Raw genomic sequence first — 14,865 nt, 5'->3', positions numbered from 1 at the left:
GCTCTCATCTGAACCAGAATCTAAATGTAATTGGCAGTGAAAGGGTCAATATTAGATACTATAATGCAGATATATGACCACAAATAGTATTAATTATTCAAATTTCCCTTCTAAAGACCTAGAAATAATCCACAACCATTTGTCAGTGGTGAAAAATTTCCACACCTACCATCTTCAAGCAACTCCAGGACAGCAAGGCCAGGGCTTTGTAAGGTCACACAGCTGCTCAGTGGAATGACTCTATCCTATAGGCCACGGCCCCAGTGTAAGAAACAAAAACAACTCTGGGCGTTCTTTCGTTAGCCTTGTGGAGTCTGGCAGCAATGCACAGGGATAGGCCAGCCAGGTTCAAGAAGCATCTGTGTGTGTCAAGGAATATATAGAAATGTAAGCCAGCTGAACACTTGATTAGCTTTGGTAGGTTCTGACGGAGAGAGCACATTTCTGTGGGCTGCATAGCTATGCTTCTCGCTAATCAAAGGCACCTGAGTGGGAGAAACACAGAAGTCATTTCCTAATTGAAAACAGTTTGAGAATCTAAGCACTGGAGTTGATCCACCCCCACCCTCTCTAATGAACTACTTGGAGTTTTCCCAACACACAGAATAAAGAGAGTGTATAATAACCTTCTGCTGGGTGAAATGTCAAACATTAAGCTGGGCAGGAAGGATGCGACTCATTCCTTGCTCTGGGTTGCACGGAAGTTTTTCTGGAATGAATTACTAGAGATGATGATAATTTCAACATAAATCTTACCATGGAACGATTGAGCTTTGGGATACTTTAGTTCAATACCTACCGAATAATTGCCATTTATCTATTGAGTTCCTTCATTCAGCCAAATTCCATGCTAGGTTTCTAGAGATGGAAAGACAAATGACACACAGAACTTACCCTTAAGGAGCTTCTAAACTAATGGTAGAGACAAACTGGTAAATAAGTAGAAAATCTGATAGAAGACAGTGGTTGGCATTGAGTAGAATGAAGCACAAATGAGGGGACTGTATACAAACCTGGTAGGTATCCATTGTCTTCTGTACGCATTAACTACTTGTACCCTTTGGAACAGTGGCTTTATTTCAGATGGTTACCCTTGCATTTCCTCAGGGCTCTGCTTGCTAGGCAGGTCAGCGCACAGCATCCTAAGACAAGAAGACCCCTCTCCACCAATCTTGTAGGGAAGCCCACAGTACTACTCCAGTTATTCTCCAACCCTTCTCATCCTCTCTCCCCTCAACTCCAAGGATGACATGCAATATTAGAAGAGGAAGTGAAATCAGGCCAACAAAAAGTAAATTTAAAGCATTCTTATATTTTATGGGCTGTAAACTTCTGGCTGGCCAGTAACTGAAGACTTAATCCCTACCTTCTATTTTATTTGCTTATGTAATTGTATACCCATATTGTGTCTTTTTTAATTCATTACTGTAGACACAGAACCTAAAAAACACAAAGGAAATAATAGCCTCATTAATACATAATCACATTAATAATAGTATAAAACATTATTTCAAATGAATACCCACTTTAAATCATCAAGAAAAAGTGGAATGTTGCCTTATAACCATTCCTTGAAAATAAAATATGAAAATACGAATACCATTGATATAGAAGAATCAACAATTTTATATACGGGTGTGTGTTTTATGTTCTATTTTTAATTACTGCTTCAATTCTCTCAGCGTCTGGTTTTTACGCAACGCTGCCACCCTTCCACATAAATCCTCAATCACACACCAGTCTTTCAGTCCATTGTCTTCCCTGCTACATCTTGCAAACCGAGTGATTCGAGAGTAAATGGCATTGCTGTACAGTTTGGTGCTGATGTATCATGGTTTTCAGTTTCATCTGGATCCTCGACACCATTTGTTAGTCTTTCGTCTTGTTGCAACGACTAGTCCCTCTTACTGCCATTAAAAATTTACAGTGAGCCTCAAATGCCCTACCAAATCCTCGCTTCTTGCTCTAAGCCAACATGCTCACCTAAATGAATAAATGGAGCATATCAGGCAGAAGCCACCCCACCTTATGTTACTGCTCTCTCTGGACCAGTCTCCTCCTTCTCAATTTCTCCTTAGTTTTCTTAAGCAAGTTCTCTTCCTCCTTCTGCATCTTAAAGGTTGGAGATCTACAAAGTTCTGTTCTCCTCTCTCTTCCTTCTTCTCAATTGGTACTGGGTGGCTTCCCTGGGAAGCCAATTCTGAGGTGGAGATGAACATGCAGGGGCTTCCTTAGGGCATGATCTTGGACTCAACACCCATGGAAGGGAAGGGAGCAGGAGTGGGCACAAGGGCCATTCAGAACTTCCCTAAAATGGAGTAGGAGGGACAAGCTTTTATATCCTTCAATCAATCTGCCATCAGATTGATGCCGGCCATCCTGGGGAGGAAATATAACCATGGGAGGGGTGCGTCTCTCCAGTGGAGATAATCTCCAAAAGTGGCTACAGTGGAGGGTGCCAGCAGCACTCCCAGAAGTTGGATCATGAGTCTTTTATTCATGAAGAAAGATCTGGGCAGCGCATCACACCATTGTACCACCATAGATCACCCTCCTGGACATATACACCAAGTCCTTATGACTTTACCTCTGTCTGTATCTTAAATAAGACCTACTCTGCCATGCCTTTATCCTCTTGGACCCTGGAGATGGAAGATACAAGGTTTAGGAGCTGATTTTTGTTTCCTTCATCTTAGAGAAGGTTCATCCATAAGAATGAACCCTATGTTCAGGGAGAAGCAGAGACCAGAGTCTGGAGGAGTGGTCTGATAGTGTTTGAGTTTTCATGTTCCAGGAGCCCTTCAAGTCCGGTTCCTTGCCCATTGTTCTAGGAAACTTTCAGTGTGTTCCTTTTTTCCCCTAGCTAATACAAGTATTGCTTCTGGTGCTTGGAACACAAGGAGCTCTGACTAATACAGAAGATGACCAAAGGCTGAAACTGAGTCAGATCCTGGCGGGTCATGGTGTCCTTCAGACTAGGCCACACCTGCCCTGAAATGTGCCTTGGTTTTTGTTATGTCTGCCTGACTTGTGCCAATATGATTAATCCCTACAGCATTTTATCTACCCCTATGCTTTGTTTCTTCCTGTTATTTTATTTTAATACCCTGGGTTTAAAGAGGAAAGTGCCTGCATTTCTCATGCAAGTGACAGGATGATTCATTTCCCAGATGTTTATACGTCTTTTATCAGAAAGAAATAAAAAGCTTTGGAATTACTTTTAGACACTCACCTCCTTCTCCACTTCCAATATTTAATTGCTCACCAACACCCTGGAAGAACCATCCTTCACGGGTACATATCTTTCATGCAGCACAGCTGAAGGGAAGGTAAAAAGAACACCTCTGACTCATTTCTTACAAGACGAGAATTAAAGGGCATGGTGCATTTGTCTACCTGTGTGTCTGAGTTTGCATGTATGCATAGAAATAGGGGCTTTTAGTGGGGAGAGGCTCTGAAATGGGCTGGTTGTTTGAATAAGCCTTCTCCATCCAACAGATCATCCCTTCTCCTGTTAGAGATTGATTGACCCCTATGGGGCCTGGACAACCACGATTTTTAGAATCAAGCCAACAATAAAGTAGCTAATGCCTCAATGATGTTAATTCTTTAAACAGCAAAGCAAAAAGATATGGGAAAGGTACAACTTTAACTCATAGACTGATTTTTAACTTGCATTCACTTTAAACCTAGCTTTCTCCCAGCCATTGAGGAAAACGTAGTTTTCTAGAGCAGAGGATTGATTAGAAGCACCTCGTTGCCATGGCCTCTGTTATTCAATGCTGAATTCCAGTTTATAATTGGTTTCTAGGAATCATACAATAAATAACATTAGGATCACATTTTATAGTTTATACTGCATTTTTTACATATATTATTTCATTTTTTCTTTTCAGTGCTATGTGATATTTTGAGAAGTAATCATTAACTTTCCCAGGTTACAAATTTAAAAACTAAGGCCAAGGGAGCTCAAAAGAAGTGCCCAAGGTCACATCACTAGGAAAGGGAGGGGTTAACGTAACTTGAGTTTTCTGACACCAGCTACTAAAATTTATATAACACAAAGTGGAGAATAAACAGGGAATATTTGAGTTTCTCTAAAGTAATGCAGGTGCAAATAAATCAGCAATACACGCATAATGAAAGCAAAAAGAAATTTCTCTATTTCTAGGAAAAGAGATGGAGATAATTCATTCAACAAATATTTATTGAGCCCTTACCTTGTGTCCAGTTATTTTTTCATTGCCCAGAAACCTTGAGCGGGCTTCTTTGACAGCTTTTCCGTAAACACAAGTCCACAGACCACTTGCCCAGAAACACCAGTAAGGCCCATGAAAAATGCCTGTTGAGTCAGAATCCAGGTGGGCGGATGCCCACTTTCAACATGTACTCTGGGTGATTCTTATGGATGGTAAAACTTGAAAATTCTGGTTTACAAATCTTGACTCAGATTCCCAAATATTTTTTTTCACATGTATATCTACATATATGTATATACACACATATATATATGCATGAAATATATATATGTTCACATAGAAATATATACATGAAATATATATATTTTTTTATTTTTTATTGGGGTAATGTTGGTTTATAACATTATATAAATTTTGGGTGTACATCCTTATATTTCGATTTCTGTGTAGACTACATCATGTTAACCACTCAAGGTCTAATTGCCATCTGTCACTGTACACATGTGCCCTTCTACCCATTTTGCCATCCCCCTCTTCCCTTACCCTCTGGTAACCACCAGTCTTTTCTCTGTGTCTACATGTTTGTTTGTTGTTGTTGTTTTTCTCTTCCACATATGAGTGAAATCATACAGTGTTAAGATTTCTTTATCTGACATTTTGCTTAGCTTAATGCCCTTGAAGTCTATCCATGTTTTCACAAATGGCAATATTTCACATTTTTTATGGCTGAGTAGTGTTCCATTGTATATCTATAACACATCTTATTTATCCATTCATCTGTTGATGGGCACTGAGGTTGATTCCAAGTCTTGGCTACTGTAAACAATGCTGCAATGAACACAGAGGTGAATATATCTTTTCAAATTAGTGTTTACATGTTCTTTGGATAAATACCCAGCAGTGGAATAGCTGGATCATATGATAGTTCTATTGTTAATTTTTTGAGGAATCTCCATACCGTTTTCCATAGTGGCTGCACCAGTTTGCATTCCCACCAGCAGTGTGTGAGGGTTCCCTTTTCTCCACACCCTCTCCAACACTTGTTATTTTTTGTCTTTTTAATAATAGCCATTCTGATGGGCATCAGGTGATATCTCATTGTAGTTTTGATTTGCATTTTCCTAATAATTAGTGATGTTGAACATCTTTTCATGTGCCTGTTGGCCATCTGTATATCTTCTTTGCAATAATGTCTATTCAGATTTCTGCACATTTTTTAAGGGGTTGTTTGTAATTTTGTTGTTGAGTTGTATGAGTTCCTTGTATATTTTGGATATTAAGCCCTTATCAGATATATGATTTGCAAATATCTTCTCCCAATTGTTAAGTCGTCTTTTCATTTTGTTGATGCTTTCCTTTGCTGTGCAGAAGATTTTTAGTTTGATGTAGTCCCATTTGTTTATTTTTTCTTTTGTTTCCCTTGCCTGAGGAGACATGACATTCAAAAAGTTTTCTGCTAAGACCAATGTCAAAAGACCATACTGTCTATGTTTTCTTCTAGGAGTTTTATGGTTTCAGATCTTACATTCAAGTCTTTAGTCCATTTTGAGTTAATTTTTGTGTCTGGTGTAAGATAGTGGTCTGCTTTCATTCTTTTGCATGTGGCTGTCCAGTTTTCCCAACACAGTTTATTGAAAAGACTTTCCTGTCTCCATTGTATGTTCTTGGCTTCTTTGTCAAAAATTAGCTGTCCATAGATGTGCGGGTTTATTTCTGGACTGTTCATTCTGTTCCATTGATCTGTGTGTCTGTTTTTGTGCCAGTACCATGCTGTTTTGGTTCCTATAATGTTGTAGTATATTTTGAAATCAGGGATTGTGATACCTCCAGCTTTGTTCTTTTTTCTCAGGATTACTTTTTCTATTTGGGGTCTTTTCCGGTTCAATATTAATTTTAAGATTATTCCTTCTATTTCCAGAAAAAAATGTGATTGGGACTTTGATAAAGATTGCATTGAATCTGTGGATTGCTTTAGGAAGTATGGACTTATTAACTATGTTAATTCTTCTGATCCATGAGCATGGAATATCTTTCCACTTCTTTGTGTCTTCTTTGATACCTTTCTACACTGTTTTATAGTTTTCAGTGTACAGGTCTCTCACCTCTTTGGTTAAATTTATTCCTAGGTATTTTATTCTTTTTGTGGAATTGTAAATGAGATTGTATTCTTGATCTCCCAATTATTAGGTTTTCTTTTCCTTTTGAATTTATCCTTTTATTATGTGCAGTACACAAGGTAAACATTGCCAGATAAGTGAGTGCTACTTTCTTTCTTTTTCTATTATTAGCTTTGAAATAACATTTTTACTCAAACGATCCTTCTCCAAAACAATGAAATGATAGGTGCTTGATAATTCAGGACCACAGAATCGAGTCACTAAGCACAGGAATATTTGGCTGTGTTTGTTGGAGAAATATACCAGGATGGCCCAACTGTGAGATTTTTTTTTTTTTTTGGCAGCAATCCCATCAGTCTGACTACAGTTTGTGCCTATACTTTAATGATTCATCCTCTCCCTCTGCTCTGTCTCATGAATTGCTTAGCAGAATTTCTGCTAATTTGGAACATCATGTGTTAAGGGGCAGGTATGAGATTGTGTGTATGTATATTTCAAGATGAGCAAATGTAAATGTCTGAATGGTTTGCTCTTTTACAGACCTCTCACGATGACCTAATTTTCCCATCTTAAATTTGAAATCACGACCCAGACTTCATATTCTTTAATGTCAATTTTAACCTTTAAAACTTCCAGAGAATTAAATGATATAGTAACGAGTATTGACAGAGAATCAGAGTGACAAAATTCTGTGTCCATCAAGAAGGAGAGACAAGGGAAGCATTTACTGTTTGGCTTGTGGCCATTGCTACTGTCTGATCTGTGAATTCTGTCCTCCAGGGATCCATTTCCCCAGAGTATGAGTCCCTCTTACAAGTCCACGTAGAGAAAGCAAGGCAAGAAGAATGTGGATCAAAAACTCATTAAGGATGTAAAAAGGCCAAAATCTTACAGATTTTGATGTGAGACAGAACTCCCAGACTCTTTAACAATCATTCAATAATATTAGTAATCCTCAATTCCTCTTCTGTAATATGTACTATGACTTCTTTTTCATGTCAGAGTCTTCGTTATACATCAACCAGCTTCTTCACTGTTGGAGGTGGGAGGCAAGTGTAAGAAGCTAGGGCTAGGCAAGCGAAATACGAAAGAGGAGTTTTCCAAACCACAAGATGAAGAATCTTTTAGGGCACGGAGAAGGAATACTTTCCAAAGTTCTATGTTAAATGCCAGGAATTTACAGTGTATCCTGCATTGAAAATTGTATACGTAACCTGGAGTTTCTTAACCTTAGCACTGCTAACATTGGAGCTGGATAATTCTTTGTTGTGGGGGCTGTCCTCTGTATTGTAGGATGTTTAGCAGCATCTCTGGTCTCTATCCACTAGATGCCAGTACACCTCTCCCCCTCATTGTGACAACTAAAAATGTCTCCAGACATTAACAAATGTCCCCTGGACAGGGGTGGTGGTGGTGGGGAATCACCCTCTGTTGAGAACCACTGGGCTAACTAACTGGGTCTGCCACATGGGTCACCCTCCCTGTGTGAGGCAGTACCCAGCCTCCATCCAGGCCACATTCCCCCCACAAGGGGTAGCCGCTGCCTGATTCACCACTGTTAGTTCATTCTTCATTGCCGTTGGGCTCCAGCTGGTACCCTCTTCACACTGTATTACAGATGAAAACTTCTTACTAAAGGGTGGAGGTGGGGAAAGTTGTTGCCACAACACAGCACAAAATTGGAAGTGAGTTAAGATTGAATACTTGATATCAAAATTAATTAATGATGTTGGCCAACTCCATTACTGAGAAATTTTTACGAACTGTCTTTCTCCTGCCATGGTCTGGGCTTCCTCCTCTCCTGAGAGTCCTTCTCTGGGTCACTCTTCTCTCCTGAACCAGCTGATGAGTTGCTACCAACTTTACTTGCTCCCATTACATAACTATACAGACCAATCTACCTCTGAACCTCAAGCTTCTAGGCCTATCTTTGCTATATATATAAACACACACATATACACACACACACACATTGTACACATGGACACACATGCATACATATATGTCAGCAGGCATACATTTGTACATAAGAATATGTACATACACACACACATACAGAAACAAAACCATTTTTGCTAAACCAAAAGGGAATATACCCTTGATCTTCAACCCCGTTGAAATAATCACACTCTTCACAACATATCTCAGGCAAATGTTCTTGCAAACCTCCATTTCCCAGCAAGCAGTGGAAAGGTCAGGAGTCAACGAACAAGTGGTAATTGTCCTGATTACATTAGCGTGGTGGGTGGGTTTTTATCCCCTTCTCCATTTAACACAGACCCTCAACCTACTCAGGCTAGGGCAATAGAAAGCATTTTGCTATGATGCAGTGTAAAGCAAGGGAAGGAGACACACTCTTGCAGCCCAATAAGAGGCAGGCACTGTACAAAGAGGAGGTTAATCCTCACTACATACCAGTCGGATTTCCACTCAGACTCCACATCAAAGTCATGCAATAAGATCTCGGTGAGGTCCTCACCCCTTTTCCTTCTTCATATCAAGATCCAAGCATCCCTTCCTCCCATGGAGCAGCAGCTCTGGATGAGACCGGGAAAATACCTGTCATTCACACTAGATGCTGGATAAAAAGAGGCAGGACCTCACAGAGGAGAAAGAGGCCAAGGGGAAAGGTTGAGACATGCAGAAGAGACGCTGCCTACTCACCACAGGGTCTCTGCTCTCAAATGCTCCAACCACAGGCCTGGAGACAGAACTCAGGAAGAAGTGGAATATAAAAACGAATAGAACAGAAGAGAAAAATAAGTAGACCTTGCATGGGTTGGATATATTGCCTAAACTTGAAGTAAAGCACTGATTAATCACTGTCCAAATTTTACATGCAACTCCATTTTGTTGAGCAATAGAAACATGCATGTTCAAGAACTGGGATATTATTTGCAGCATCCATACCATAGGTGAGTAATTACACTGAAAATTAAGGGATTTTGATCATTTTAGACTACTCCTACTATAAATCCAGAATGGGACACACTTTCTAGCTGGGTTTAATGGCATTGGCTTGGGTTTTATTGTATCTTAATTTTTCATTTGAAATTCTGCAAGAAGTTTTGCTATTCAAAATAAGAGAATATATCCCCAAGGGTACGTGCTTTACGCAAGGGAGAGAGAATTATTCCAAGGGATGTGAACTAGTCAATGCAGCCTTGCAGGTTGCTCTCACAGCTATGTTTGTGTTGTATGCTTATTTTATCTTCCCGTTTAGCAGACTAAGATTATTACACTCAGATTCTAAGCTTTAGAACTTTGATGTCCCAGGTGTTCCCATATTGGTGTTGGAGAGGAGTCCAAACTGTATATTTGGAAGAATATCACAAGTAAGCTTTATTTTTGCTTGAGGAAGATTGTTTCTGAGCTAATATCCATGCCAGTCCTCCTCTATTTTGCATGTGGGACGCCACCACAACGTGGCTTAACAAGCAGTGTGCATGTCTGCACCTGGGATCCAAAGCTGTGAATCCCAGGCCGCCAAAGCAAAGTGCACGAACTTAACCAGTACACCACCAGGCTGGCCCCACAAGTAAGATTTATCTCAGAGTAATTCATAGGTCAGCACAGAAATTTATATATATATATATATATATATATATATATATAAAATATATACATATATACATACATTATATATACATGTATGGTAAATAATTATATATACACAGATACATATATATGCATATGTAATTTATATTTATATATAATATATGACAGCTGCACCTTCACTCTTATGCACATGGCATAAGCTATTATGTAAACGACTTCAAGTCAGGAAAAGTTACACTGATCAGTACCCTGTAGGGTATATACTACTCACAGAAATAATTTAGAATCCTTAGTGTTGGAAGAAAGAACCCAAGTCTTAATGCAGTATCTAGCAATAGAGTCTAGATTGAACCTTAAAACTGCTTTGAGCAGGGGTGATTTTAGAAAACTTGTTAAGAATTGAAGTCTTTGGAGGCTGGCCCAGTGGCATAGCAGTTAAGTTCCCGTGCTCTGCTTCAGTGGCCCAGGGTTTGTGGGTTCAGATCCCGAGCATGGACCTACACACTGCTCATCAAGCCATGCTTTGGCAGTGTCCCACATACAAAATAGAAGAAGATTGGCACAGGTATTAGCTCAGGGCCAATCTTCCTCACCAAAAAAAAAATAAATAAATAATTGAAGTCCTTGATGCCTCCCCTTCTTCTTTTCTGCTGTGAGTGGGTCCTCTTTCTTGATCTTTATGTCAAAACACAAGCCTGCCTTCACCTTTTTCTCCCAATACCTCCATCCTCTCTGCATACAGGATCTCACAGGAAGATTAACTCCTGGCCAGTTGACTTTAATCCAGGGATTCCTTTCCTCAAACTTCAGAACAGTATATCCAAATGCCCACTGGATCTCCCCATTGGCATGCCCTACAGCCTCTGAAATCAATGTTCTGAAGATCTTTCTAACCACATATCTTCTACTGCTCCCTTTCTGTGATGTGCATCACCAACAGTCAGTGAGAGCTTATGAAGGTTAATTTTACATAGCCTGTTGAATAAAAACAGGTAAACTGACCATGCTCAATAAAGCCACACTCATCCTCTGGATATTCTCACAGTTAACCCCTTCCCAAAGAAGGCTTTCCTGCCATGATGAAAATTGCTGCAATCAGTTTTCCCTGACTCCAGGGTTGTCCTCCTCAATCCACCACCCATGTGCTGCCCAAAATTCATCAAAAAATAAAAATAACAAATCCATGTCTTTCATCTGCTTCAACTTTCGATGGTTCACCCATGGCTTGAAAGGCTTGTTTCTCCCATGTCCGGACAAATCCTCTGCAAGGTACATATCCACTTTTCTTCCTGGCTTAACCACAGCAGTGCCCAGGTTATAGAAGGGAACTTTTTATGTTGCCTCTAACAGCAGAAAAGGAGAAAGATTCTTTTAGCAAAATGTTTCAAACTTTTTCTAAGGACCAGCCACTCTTGGTTGGATAAAAGATGCTTGAACCTGAGGAAACTCAGTAAACTGGTATTTTCTTATCTCTTCCTCTTCTTGCAGAGACACACAGCTGCAGGATGCAGAATACCCCAGGTCAGAGCCAGAGTTGGAGACGGTGAGGCGAGGACCCCACAGAAGAGAGAGGTCATTTTGAAGGAGCATTGGAGAGCAGAAAACTAGAGCCTGAATCAGGATTCGAACAGTGGATAAGGAAAGCTGAAGACAATCCCTGAGATATTCCTGACTCTGCCCAAAGCAAACTCTGTCTAGCCCACACCTGAAATAAAGACCTATTCTCTGCATCCTTTGGTACTCTGGGTGTGAAAAATACATGAAGTATCCTTCTGGGGAGAGTGGAGGATGAGATATACCATACTTCAGTGTCAAGAAAAGGGATTATGCATTTGAGAAAATATTCAAGCTTCCTAACGTGGCTTAAAAAGCTTTCCACATCATGGTCTCTATCTTCCTCTGGAGACTCATTTTCTGCCATCTGCTGCTTGATACTTCAGTGGCTGTCAACATTGCCTGTGCTCCAGTGTTCGAACACCATGCCGTTATCTGTACTTTTGCTTGTGTACCCCTTTACGTGAAATGTCCTGTGTTTCTCCACTCTTCTCTGTACTATTAATCCCCGCTCATCTCAGATTCAGATGACAGAAGTATGTATTTCACATTTTCTCTCTATGTTCTACACTATTCGTGCTTCCATAAATACATATATTGTAATATATTGTAATTGCAAGTATATATATTTATCCCATCCACTAAGTTGTGAGTTGCTCAAATAACTATATCCTATTAATTTTCCAGGTATCTCCTCCAGCACCCAGTGGATATTGAATAAATATTTATTAAAGTAATTAATACTAGTTATATGCATTTTGGGTTCTTTTTCCTTAGTATAAATTAATGAAAGTTTCCTTTCTTTATAAACTAATTTTAATTTTTTGTGGCGCCATGGCAGCGGAAGTTTTTCCAGCCCCCCCAAAATCCCACCATGACGCAGATTCATTGACAATAAGGCAAGTTCCAGCCACTTCTACAAGTGACTTTGATTCTCTATCTGAGGCCAGGGTATCCTGAGATGCTTATACTCCTCTTGGAAATCTGCCAAAAGCACACTCGAAACTGAATTTTTGCTACATCTGTTTCATCTGGTTTCTGGGGTATGATTTAAATCTTCTGACTTACTAAAGTCAAGTGTAAATGACATTATGAAATGTGTATCTGGTGACTTCAAGGAAGCATTTGTTCCCAAGCATCTACAGGCAATGTCTTTGTTCTGACAACCTACAAATCTCAGCACAACCAAGTTATTTATGTGAAAAATTATACTTCTAGTCTCTAGTAATAGTGATTTTTATCTCAGTCTCTTTACAGGAGAAATGTATCTTTGAATTTTCTTAAAACTTAGTCCTGACACTAAAAGTAGTTTTTCCTAATTTATACCATGAGCCCATGCCCAATTATTAAATATACACTTAAATATGTAAATATTGAATTCATTGGATTATGTTCATTGCACATCTTCAGTGAATATCCCCTATTATGTTAAGTTACTTAATCCAATCCTATGATAAATTATTAACTGCCTTATTGTGTGATGAATGTTTTTCTGGATGAGAGCATCAATCCATGACCAGAGCAAAATATCTATAAAATCCATCCTCATATAATTTGCATATTTATGAATTAAGAAATAGATACCCAATTTAAAACATTGGAAGAGAGGTCAAAGGGGGAATTCCCTGAGTGAAATTCAGTGGTGGTGTTAGGACAAAGGGAAAAACTAAGTTGACCTCTCACTCTGCATTGATTCTCAAATGCCAGCTTTGAGGTTTTTTCTGGAAAGCCTTGACAACATTATGATTTACATATGACCTATTTGTTCACACAAACCTCCCTCTTACTATGTGTCAAGTAGTTTCCAGGAGCTGAGAATGTGGCAGTGAACAAAACAGATAGGGTCCCTACTCCTATGGAGTTTGAATTCTAATATGGAGAGTCAGAGAAATAAATGAAGAATATTTCTAAATGCATTCAAGAAAACAAACACAGTGATATATAGAGCGTTACTTGGAGCAGAGAGAGGGACCACCTATCAGATGAGGTTCTCAGAAAAGACCATGAAGGTAACTTCTGAGCTCAGAGCTGAAAGACGAGAACAAACAACATTTGCTAAAAAGCAGATGAAGAAGAGGAAACAGCAAGAACAAACACAATGAAGAAGAAATAAATTTGGCAGAAATAGGGTCAGTAAGATTTAATCTTAGTGATCAGGAACAGATGGGTAATGGCCAGAACACATAGGGATTTATGGATTAAAAAAGGAAATTGGATTTTATGCCAAAAGCAAGAAGCCATTGGTGAGTTTTAAGCCATAGAATGACGTGATCTTACTGATATTTTTGAAAAAATCTCTCTTCCTGCCAATGTTAAGGTCCAAACAGAATATCCACAGCAATAATATTTTTTACATCTGGCTGGCTAATTTGCTAACCCATAGCACATTAAGTATAATTAGCAGCTTTACTTGTGGCTTAGTTTTTAAAGCCTATCTTTGTGTTTTGTTTTTATTTTCAGTCATCATCATAATCATTAATGCCATCTATAATTATTAGGGCATTCCTTCTACACTGCTGAAAAACTGTATTCTAAATAACTGGAACTTTACTGTACTTTTGTCCCCCAGAATATAGACCTTACTGTCCTTAGTATTTTAATTCTATATATGACAACTTTTTTTGCCTGTCAATGGGCATTAATTCTTTATAAATACAAAGCTATATTCAAGCTAATACAGAATATTTAAAGTTTTACAAAATCCTTTAATAACGATCGGTGACTGAAAATACAAAGCTAACCTCTGAAATCTCCAAAGCTTGTACAAAGCAATAAATTTGAATCAATGAAAATAATTGACAGGGCAATAGGTCATATACTGATATAAAGAAATATTATTAAATATTGTTAAGAAATGTGTGTAAAGTTCAGAAGTAAAAGACGTTGTTCTTTCTCTACATTTGTCTGTTTTTAGTTTAAAAAATACTTCAGGGGGCCGGCCCCGTGGCTTAGCGGTTAAGTGCGCGCGCTCCACTACTGGCGGCCCGGGTTCGGATCCCGGGCGCAAACCGACGCACCACTTGTCCGGCCATGCTGAGGCGGCGTCCCACATACAGCAACTAGAAGGATGTGCAACTATGGCATACAACTATCTACTGGGGCTTTGGGGAGAAAAAGGGAAAAAAAAAAAGGTGGAGGATTGGCAGTAGATGTTAGCTCAGGGCTGATCTTCCTCACAAAAAAAAAAAAATACTTCAAACTTGTTATTAGAATTAAGGAAGAGCTAGAAAATGATACAGGTATGGAAGGAAAAAGAAAATAATACTATTAAATGAAAGATTTTTGTCTTAAAATCTCAGTCGCCTAGATCACTATATCCTATAATTGAAGAGAAAATAGCAGGAGACTTAGAAAGTCAAAGAGGAAAAGGTCTCAGCTTATTTCGTTTTGAGTAAACAGTGGTATATTAATCAGCATTCTCCAAAGAAACAGAATCA

This window comes from Diceros bicornis, chromosome 37 (assembly GCF_020826845.1).
Source record: "Diceros bicornis minor isolate mBicDic1 chromosome 37, mDicBic1.mat.cur, whole genome shotgun sequence".
In the NCBI taxonomy this organism is placed as follows: Eukaryota; Metazoa; Chordata; class Mammalia; order Perissodactyla; family Rhinocerotidae; genus Diceros; species Diceros bicornis.
Note: the sequence above shows the minus strand (reverse complement) of the source record.